This window comes from Mirounga angustirostris, unplaced genomic scaffold (genome assembly GCF_029215605.1).
Source record: "Mirounga angustirostris isolate CCGP_5_RB_7025 unplaced genomic scaffold, mMirAng1.0.hap1 SCAF_16, whole genome shotgun sequence".
Taxonomy (NCBI): domain Eukaryota; kingdom Metazoa; phylum Chordata; class Mammalia; order Carnivora; family Phocidae; genus Mirounga; species Mirounga angustirostris.
Window position 1 is genome coordinate 58,705,422 of NW_026991724.1, and position 10,099 is coordinate 58,715,520.

Here is a 10,099-nt window from a genome sequence, read left to right on the forward strand (position 1 = left end):
GCATTGGGCTCCAGCTGGGAGGGCTCTCTACAGAGACCTGATGCTGGAGGCCTGTGGGAATCTGGCCTCTGGGAGTATGCGCAGCTCCCTCTCTCCTCACACTTGGCCCACAGATGGCCTTTCCTGTCTCAGTTGTGCGATGCGGGGAGGCCTCTGAAATGCTCAGTGATGTCATCCTTGAGTTTGGAGGGTTAATGACCTGTAATCGGCTTGCTCACAGGTAGGTTACACGTGTCACAAGTGAATGGTCTGAGCTAAATTGTAAATGGGCAACTGGGTTTTGCCTTCCTTAGAGCACTGGAGTGTCAAGAGCATGGGCCCTCTAGGAGGAGGAGCAAGATGGCAGAGGAATAGGAGACCTAAATTTCGTCTGGTCCCAGGAATTCAGCTAGATAGGTATCAAACCATTCTGAACACCTACAAACTCAACAGGAGATCGAAGAAAAGAATAGCAGCAACTCTCTGAACAGAAAAGCGACCACTTTCTGGAAGCAGGGACCCAGCAAGCGGCAGATCTGGGGAGACTGCCCTTCCTCCCCCAGGAGCGGCGCGGAAGCGCACTGCAGGAATCTGCTGGGTTTGGAGACTCCAAACGGGGTCGTGTGCCAGAGATAGAAACACTCGGTCAGGGGCGCCTGGGTGGCTCAGATGGTTAAGCGTCTGCCTTCGGCTCAGGTCATGATTCCAGGGTCCTGGGATCGAGCCCCGCATCGGGCTCCTGGCTCAGCGGGGAGCCTGCTTCTCCTTCTCCCTCTGCCTCTCTCCCTGCTCATGCTCTCTCTCTCTCTCTGTATCTCTGTGTCTCAAATGAATAAATAAAATCTTTAAAAAAAAAAAAAAAGAAAAGAAACACTAGGTCACAGGCCGGGTGAGCACTGTGTACGGCCAGAGACCAGAGAGATAGGAGTGATTGACCGCTTTTCTCTGGGGGCTCACTGAGGAGTGGGACCCCGAGTTCTCAGCTCCTCCAGGGAGGAGATTGGGAGGCCGCCATTTTCTTTCTCCTCCTCCAAAGCTGTATGGAAAACTTACAGGGAACAAAAGATACTGAGAGCAAAACTGAACTGATTACCTAGCCCGGCCCCTGGCAAGGGCTGGGCAATTACACCTTGGGCAAAGACATTTGAGCATCACTGCAACAGGCCCCTTCCAGCCAAGACCAAGAGACCAAGTTACTGATCAATGAGAACGGCAGAACTCCAGCACTAGGGGAATACAGCACATAGAATTCATGGCTTTTTCCCCCATGATTCTTTAGTCTTTCAAAGTTAATTTTTTTATTTTTCTTTTTTTTATTTTTCTTTTTTTTTTTTTAATTTTTCTTTTTCGCTTTTTCAACCAACATCTTATCGATCCCTTTTTTAAAAATCTTTTTTATTTTTCATTTTTAGAGTCATATTCTATCCCTTCATTGTAGTTAACCTTATTTTTTGCGTATATATAAGTTATTCTGTCTTTAAAATTTTGAGATACAGTTTCTTCTAACAGACCGAAATATACCCTAAATCTCTAGTGTATGCCTTTGTTCTAGTCTCCTGCCTGATCACATTCTCTCCCACCCGCTTTTCTTTAATTTCTCTTCTTTTTCAACCAACTTCTTATCAATTCCTTTTATTGAATCTTTTATAATTTTCATCTTTACAGTCGTATTCCATCCCTTCATCATATTTACCGTTATTTTTGTACATATATGTTTTCCTTTCTTTAAAATTTTGGGAGGCAGTTTCTTCTAACAGACCAAAATATGCCCAAAATCTGGTGTGTGGCAATGATCTATTCACCAGCCTGATCATATTTGATCATATTCTTTTTTTTCTTTCCCTTTATTTCCCCCCGGTTTCAGGTCTCTTCTGATTTCTTTAGTGTATATTTTTCTGGGGTCGTTTACCCTGTTAGCATTTTGTTCTCTCATTCATCTATTCTCCTCTGGACAAAATGACAAAATGGAAAGACTCACCTCAAAGAAAACACGAGGCAGTACCAATTGCCAGGGACCTAATCAATACAGACATTAGTAAGATGTCGGAACTAGAATTCAGAATGACGATTATATATAAAGATACTAGCTGGGCTTGAAAAAAGCATGGGTGGCATCACAATTCCAGACTTCCAGCTCTATTACAAAGCTGTAATCATCAAGACAGCATGGTACTGGCACAAAAACAGACACATAGATCAATAGAACAGAATAGAGAACCCAGAAATGGACCCTCAACTCTACGGTCAGCTAATCTTCGACAAAGCAGGAAAGAATGTCCAATGGAAAAAAGACAGTCTCTTCAACAAATGGTGTTGGGAAAATTGGACAGCCACATGCAGAAGAATGAAACTGGACCATTTCCTCACACCACATATAAAAATAGACTCAAAATGGATGAAAGACCTAAATGTGAGACAGGAATCCATCAAAATCCTTGAGGAGAACACAGGCAGCAACCTCTTCGACCTCAGCCGCAGCAACTTCTTCCTAGAAACACTGCCAAAGGCAAGGGAAGCAAGGGCAAAAATGAACTATTGGGACTTCATCAAGATAGAAAGCGTTTGCACAGCAAAGGAAACAGTCCACAAAACCAAAAGACAACTGACAGAATGGGAGAAGATAATTGCAAATGACCTATCAGATAAAGGGCTAGTATCCAAAATCTATAAAGAACTCATCAAACTCAACACCCAAAGAACAAAGAATCCAATCAAGAAATGGGCAGAAGACATGAACAGACATTTTTCCAAAGAAGACATCCAAATGGCCAACAGACACATGAGAAAGTGCTCAACATCACTCAGCATCAGGGAAATCCAAATCAAAACCTCAATGAGATACCACCTCACACCAGTCAGAATGGCTAAAATTAACAAGTCAGGAAATGACAGATGTTGGTGAGGATGCAGAAAAGGGGAACGCTCCTACAGTGTTGGTGGGCATGCAAGCTGGTGCAGCCACTCTGGAAAACAGTATGGAGGTTCCTCAAAAAGTTGAAAATAGAGCTACCCTATGACCCAGCAGTTGCACTACTGTGTATTTACCCCAAAGATACAAATGTAGGGATCCAAAGGGGTACGTGTACCCTGATTATTATAGCAGCAATGTCCATAATAGCCGAACTATGGAAAGAGCCAAGATATCCATCAACAGAAGAATGGATAAAGAAGATGTGGTATATATATCCAATGGAATATTATGCAGCCATCAAAAAAAAAAACCCAGAAAATCTTGCCTTTTGTAATGATGTGGATGGAAATAGAGAGTATTATGCTAAGCAAAATAAGTCAATCAGAGAAAGACAAGTATCATGATCTCACTGATATGAGGAATTCTTAATCGCAGGAAACAAACTGAGGGTTGCTGGAGTGGGGGGTGGGGTGGGAGGGATGGAGTGGCTGGGTGATAGACATTGGGGAGGGTATGTGCTATGGTGAGTGCTGTGAATTGTGTCAGACTGATGAATCACAGACCTGTACCTCTGAAACAAATAATACATTGTATGTTAAAAAAAAGAAGATAGTAGGAAGGGAAAAATGAAGGGGGGGAAATCAGAGGGGGAGACGAACCATGACAGACTATGGACTCTGAGAAACAAACTGAGGGTTTTGGAGGGGAGGGGAAGAGCATGGGCCCTCTAGTCAGACTGCCTGGTTATACTTCCTGGACTTGTTCTTAGTTGCTGGATGACTTTTTTTTTTTAAGTCCCTGCTTATTCTTCTATTTCTGTGTCAAGCAGGTGTTGTCATTGTGAAGTTTTCCCATGTGGGACCTTGCTGCTGTGCAATCCACTGCCCCCTCCCTGGTCCCTCCAAACATCATCTGACACCTCAGCTTCTGCTTTTATCCTCCAGTCGATTCTCCACACTGAAGCCAGAGATATGGCTCCTATTTGGTCATGGTGGGTTCACCCCCACCCCCTTTCCCTCAAATGTTTCATGACTTCCCTTCACTATTGGGATAAAAACCAAATCCTTAACATGGCCCATCCATGGGGCCTTACCTAGTGTGGGATGTGCCTAATTTACTTCCTTTTCTCATGCACAACTCTGGTCTCTTTTTTCATTTGCTGTTTCCCTTTCCTTCACTTTCCCACCTGCTATGGCCTCTTGCCTCCCCACACTGCCTAGTTAGTGCATGCTTAGCCCTCCCATCTCATCTCAAATGGCACGTCCTCAGGGAACCTTTACCAGCACACCATCTAGATCATAACCGTGTATACATATGGTTCTTTGCTCCCCCAAACCACCTTCCTGCTTGATGGGTTGCTAGGAGGATTCGCTCGACTCAGATAACTGCCGTTATACTCCGTCTGTGCCAGCTCAAGGACACAGGTCAAGGTCACCAAAGGAAAAAGGCACACGGTAAAAAGTCCAGGGGAAACTGAGCCAAGCTTCCAGGTGTTCCCTCCCAGTGCAGTCACACAGGGGCTTGCTTAACTCTTTTGGCAAAGATGTGTGACAATATGTTCAAGTGTCGCCAATGAGGGAAAGTCACCCAAGCTTCGGTGTCCAGGGTTTCTTCCTGAGGCATATAGTACCTTCGTGACTGACCGTAGATACTCGGTGGGATTGCAGAAGGCAAACGTACGGTGTGGCTCAGAGCCTCAGGCATACAAAACCCACCATTCTCTGTGAGTCACACTGTTAGCATAAATTACCTGGTCAGACTGATGCAGCGGGGCCTGCAGATACAGGCCTAAAGTCACTCTTACCAGGCCAGATGTTCAAGGACTCAGGTTGTCTTCCTGGAGCTGGTCAGGGGCCAGTCCTTTGGGATGCGTAGCAGTTGAGCAGCCAAAGCCTGTTCAATGAGCACTTTCCTGCACAGTCCACCGTGCTGGCCCTTGGCTTAGGCTCTGTGACAGCAGAACAGTGATACCGGCCTGAGCATCTCTATGTAGGAAAGCATTTCTGGGAAGGTGCACTTCAGTATCGTCAGAAATCTGCTTACCATATGAAGGAGGCAGTGTGGGGTATGGGTAGGTTAAAATAACAATAATCCATACTGTGAAACCGTTATATTCATATCCGTATTTCTCTACTAATTCGATAACTTGTCCCTTCTGATCAACTATTTGTATTTTGTGATAAACCACCTCCCCTGTCACTACCTTAAGTCAGCGTCCTCACCCATCTGGAATGCAGTCAGAACTTTCTAACAGATCTTCCCCCTTTCATGCCCCTTCCATAATCTAACTTCCATCTAGCACCCAGAGTAATCTTTTTGAGACATGAATCAAGTGGCATCACCACTCTACTTAAAACCCTGCCATAGCTACCTATGTCACAGTGTATTAACTGTATTTTCTTATCCGTATTCTTTTTTTTAAGATTTATTTATTTATTTATTTATTTATTTGACCGAGAAATAGCAAGAGCAGGAGCACAAGCAGAGGGAGTCGGGCAGGGAGAAGCAGGCTTCCCACTGAACAGGGAGCCCGATGCGGGGGCTCGATCCCAGGACCCCGGGATCATGACCTGAGCCAAAGGCAGATGGTTAACGACTGAGCCTCCCAGGTGCCCCTCTTATCTGTATTCTTGATGCTCTGAACTTGGGGCCTTGCTCACTGCAGGGAGGCTCCCAGTTCCTGGGGATAACCAGTTCTCAGAGATAGGAAACGACTGATAGGGGACTTGCCTTTCAGATGCAAATTAGACAATCCGAAAACCCTAATGCGAACTACCCCCTTCTTCCTGGCTCTTCCAACTTCAGGAGACAATATTCTGTGCTGATCATCCCAGGTCCTTGTACCAGACAAATAGGGCCTGCCTCTCTCCTAAAGCCTGCCAATAGTATTCAAAATAGCCAATCCTAAGCTGTCTCCCATGCCCTGCCTCACCTTTCCTGTGTTAAATACAAAAGTTCTGGGCCATTTTTTGTCCTCCACTTTTGCCTCCCAATCCATCCTGATCTTCACATGGCCCTGCATCATGTGCCCTGCATCCTGAGTCTAGAGATCTGTAAGAATAAACTTTCTTCATGATAATCATTTCCCCTCCTCAAAATCTGTGCTCAGATGAGTCACCCAGTGGCTGTCTAAGGGAAGAGTGTTTCACACAGAAAACACCTAGGAAAGGAAACAAGTGGGAGAGCACTGGGTGCCTGAAGAAGGGCAAGAAGGCTAGTGTGGCCAGAGCTGCATCTGTAGGTGTTCAAGTGGAACAAGATGAATCGGAGAGATAAATGGAGACCTTGTGTAATGCCTTGTAGGCCATCAACAGGAGGTTGGAATGTTTCCTGTATGCTCTAAAATGTACCCAGGGGAAAATAAATAAATAAAATGTACCCAGGAATTGGTTAATCTGGTATGACTCATTAGACTTGTCCCAGCCATGTTACTTAGTACTGCAAAACTGCTTTCATTCTACTCTCCCACTGTTTCTCATCTGCTCTAATTTTTCCTATCTCCATAGCACTCCCTCCTTTCAACTTATGTTGTTTAGGGTTTTCATTGTTCTTGTTTTTAAAGTATTGGTTGTTAGGATCAAAGATCCTCTAGAACAGGAATGCATTCTTTTTTGGTATATGTATGTCCCCATTGTTTAGTGCAGTGCCTGTCAAAAAACTGGCACTCAATAAATATTGATCAAATAAATATAAATATATTTTTAAATCATTATGAGTGACAAAAGAGAAATAGAAGAGTGATATTGGGGTGGAGGACTACTTTAAAACTGAGAGATATGGAGAGACCTCTATGAGGAGAGAATGGTTGACATGAGGAGTCTCATCACCTTGGACCACTTGTCTACAATCTAGGTATGAATGACTCAACACTATATCCTTCACAGAACTTTGCAAATTGCCTTCCCTCAGCTGCTCTAGGAAATACTTGTAGAGTGAATGTTGAGTGGATTTTACCATAAGGCTACTAGATGCTCCCATTGTTAGGACTGTTGGTTGATGATCTACTAGTTCCCTGTCTCTGCTCCCAAAAACTAGCATGTGACTCCATGGGGAACTACAGTCTCTGGGTGACAGTCACTGTTTGGGATTAGGATATGTTTGTGCTCCTGGTTCCATGAGGAACAAGAAAGATTCTACAAGGAATGGAAGAGCTGACTGGAGCTGACACCTGTTAGAGGGTGATTCCCCCCACCAATTGACACTGAACATGAAGCAGGTAACAGAATTCCAGGGTCGTGACCCATTTAACACGTTCCTGGCCAGAGAGAATTTGGGAGTTGGTGAGTTTTTCCACCTACAGAGAACTAAAGAGACCACTCATGGGGTTTGAGGAGAGTTCCAGAATTATATTGCTTTTAACAAAGTTCTGGGGCAAATTGCTCCACAGCCTGAACCAAAAATATTCAAGCTTCTTGGGTTCCTATGGTGTTTGTTATTTGTTCTGCCCCCAGCAAAGTACTCCCAAGTTTGTCTTCCCACGTTCTCTGCTTCCCCCAAGCAAAATTACTGAGCCAGTGCTCTTGACCTGGGAGTGGGGACAATGGCCCACTTCTCTCTGACACCCCCATTTTGGGAGCTGAAGGATCAGTGGGGTGGGTGGAAAGTAGCTTCAAGTCTTTTCAGCTGCCCTCTCCTAGTATGGAAATACTTCCTTTCAGCTGGGGTGAAAATGATAGTGTACCAGTATTCTCAGCAGCATGGTGCCCAAGTGGAGCCTCCAACCCAGAAGTGGTGATTTGGTGGAAGAAGAAACCTCTGGGACCATACTGGCCAGGAATTTAACCTTAGCAACAAGTAGCTGGGAGCAGGATGAGAAGTGCAGACCTGCACCTCCTGGGAAGGTAACTCCCACTGGGAGTTGGGAGTGAGGGATCCTTGTGCTCTCATCAGCACCACTGTATAGTGGATTTTCTATCTCGCTGAATTGGGAACATTGAAGGAGAATGAATGTCTCAGTTCAAATACCACAGACTCATTGTTTTTACAGAATTATAGATCATCTTGAATAAATATTCATTTGTTGTAAATCCTTAGGAACGTTTCCACAGACATTAAATCTTGTTTTGTTTTTGCTTGTTTTATTTTTTTTTTATTCTTTTTTAAAGATTTTATTTATTTGACAGAGAGAGACACAGTGAGAGAGGGAACACAAGCAGGGGGAGTGGGAGAGGGAGAAGCAGGCCTCCCGCTGAGCAGGGAGCCCGATGCGGGGCTCGATCCCAGGACCCTGGCATCATGACCCACGCCGAAGGCAGACGCCTAACGACTGAGCCACCCAGGTGTCCCTGCTTGCTTGTTTTAAAACTTTCTTCACCAGTTTCACTAGGGAATGAGTCCACATAACTACTCATCTTGTCAAGCTAGAAGTCCCTCCTTGCTCTTTTTAAAATTTTTTTAAATTTTTAAACAATTTTAGATTTAGTGTAAAGTGGCAAATATAGAGTTCCCATGTAACTTCCACCCAGTTTCACCTCATGTTAATATTTTACAGATATATGTTACATTTGTCAAATCTAAGAAATTAACATTGATATAATACGGTTTACCTTACAAACGATTTGGATTTTTACTACATTTCCCCCCCCCACTAACGTCCTTGTGTTGCAGAATCCCATTCCAGGCCATCAAGTTGCATTTAATCATTTTATCTGTTTAGTTTTCTCTCATCTCTGACAATTGCTCTGTCATATCTTGTTTTTCATGATCCAAACACTTTTGATGAGGATTCATCCAGTATTTTATACAATGTTCCTCAATTTGCATCTATCTGATCTTTTTTATGAGTGAAGTTGGGTGTTTTGGGGAAGGACATCATAGAATAGTTTTGTTGTACTTGTGGTCCGTGGTGTGAACATGACATTACCAATGACGCTAGCCTTGATCAGGTGGTAAGGGTGATGTCTACCAGTTTCTCTCTTTCCATACTAAGTCCACCCAAATGAAGGGACTCAAGCTCCACCACCTGAAGTAAGAGTATCTATGTATTCCTTGGAATTCTTTAGGAAGATTTCTCTTATCTCCCTCTGCGCATTTACATGAGAGCACTATTAATTCTTGTTTTTTAAAAAATTGAATAAATACAAGTACTTACAAGAAATATGCGTGTTGTGAATCCCATTTTATACACATGGGGAGAAAAGAAAGGGGAGGCCTAGTCCTTTGTGATGTGTTTAGTAACTGTGACAGGACAGAAGGGTCAAATGCACACCGTTTCCATTTTTTTAATAACTATGTATGCTCAATTCATTGGAAGCTGCATTTTATTTTCTCACCTTGGCCTAAGAGAGAAAAAACAAACAAACCCACAGAAGTAGCCGATGGTGACTTCTAAGAAATTGTGTAATACATTCTTGAAGGGTTGTTAGCATTCCTAACGGGACTGTTGGTTTCTTGTCTGCAACTACTCGGCGCCGGGCTGGCTCAGGGTTCGCCCCTGTCCATTCCTTTCTCCACCTAGTCTCACTCTGCGTTGACTTGCGAGAGCAGCGTCTGCTAACAGTTCCCGAATTCCCGTAGCCGGCACGACCCCTCGGCCGGCGCTCAGACACAGGTCGAAGCGCCCACGCTCCACACTGGAGTCCCGGCCTCCCCCAGCCTCGCTCAGGGGCGGCCTCCCCACCTCAGGGGCCGCCTCCCCACTCAGGGGCTCGCGCCGCGCTCCTCGGGCTCCCGGGGCCCACTCCGCGCGTCAAGGCCCCGCGGCACGTGGCGCTGGGCCCCAGGAGGCCCAGGAGGGGCCGCGCGGTGCGCGTGCGCCGCGTCGCAGCGGGCTTCCCGCGCGCGGGTCTCGGCGGCCGCCTTACGGCTCGAGCATCCGCCTTCGCTCCAGGAAGATCGCCAGGAGGTGAGGCGCACGGGGGAAGTCACCAGCCGGGCCAAGAATCCGGCTACGGGACCTGGCACGTGCCCTGACGCCGGGCGGGGGTCCCGCCTCCTGAGCCTCGACTTACCCGGGCATGAGAGGGACGGCCTCGCCCCCGCCCCTTGATCCCACTCTGAAGAAGCGGGTCTGAGCTGCTCCCTGGACCTCGCGCACTCTCCCGGAGAAGACACGCTTGGGAAGTGCCCCACGGCCGAGTGTCGGTAAGGAAAAAACCACATTACCCAGAAGGCTGTGCTCCGCGTGTCTGCGCGGGCGCTGGGCCAATGGCTGCCCAAGACAGGGCATTTCCTGCAGCCCGCGCCGGCGGGGGCGGGGCTTCCGGGCCC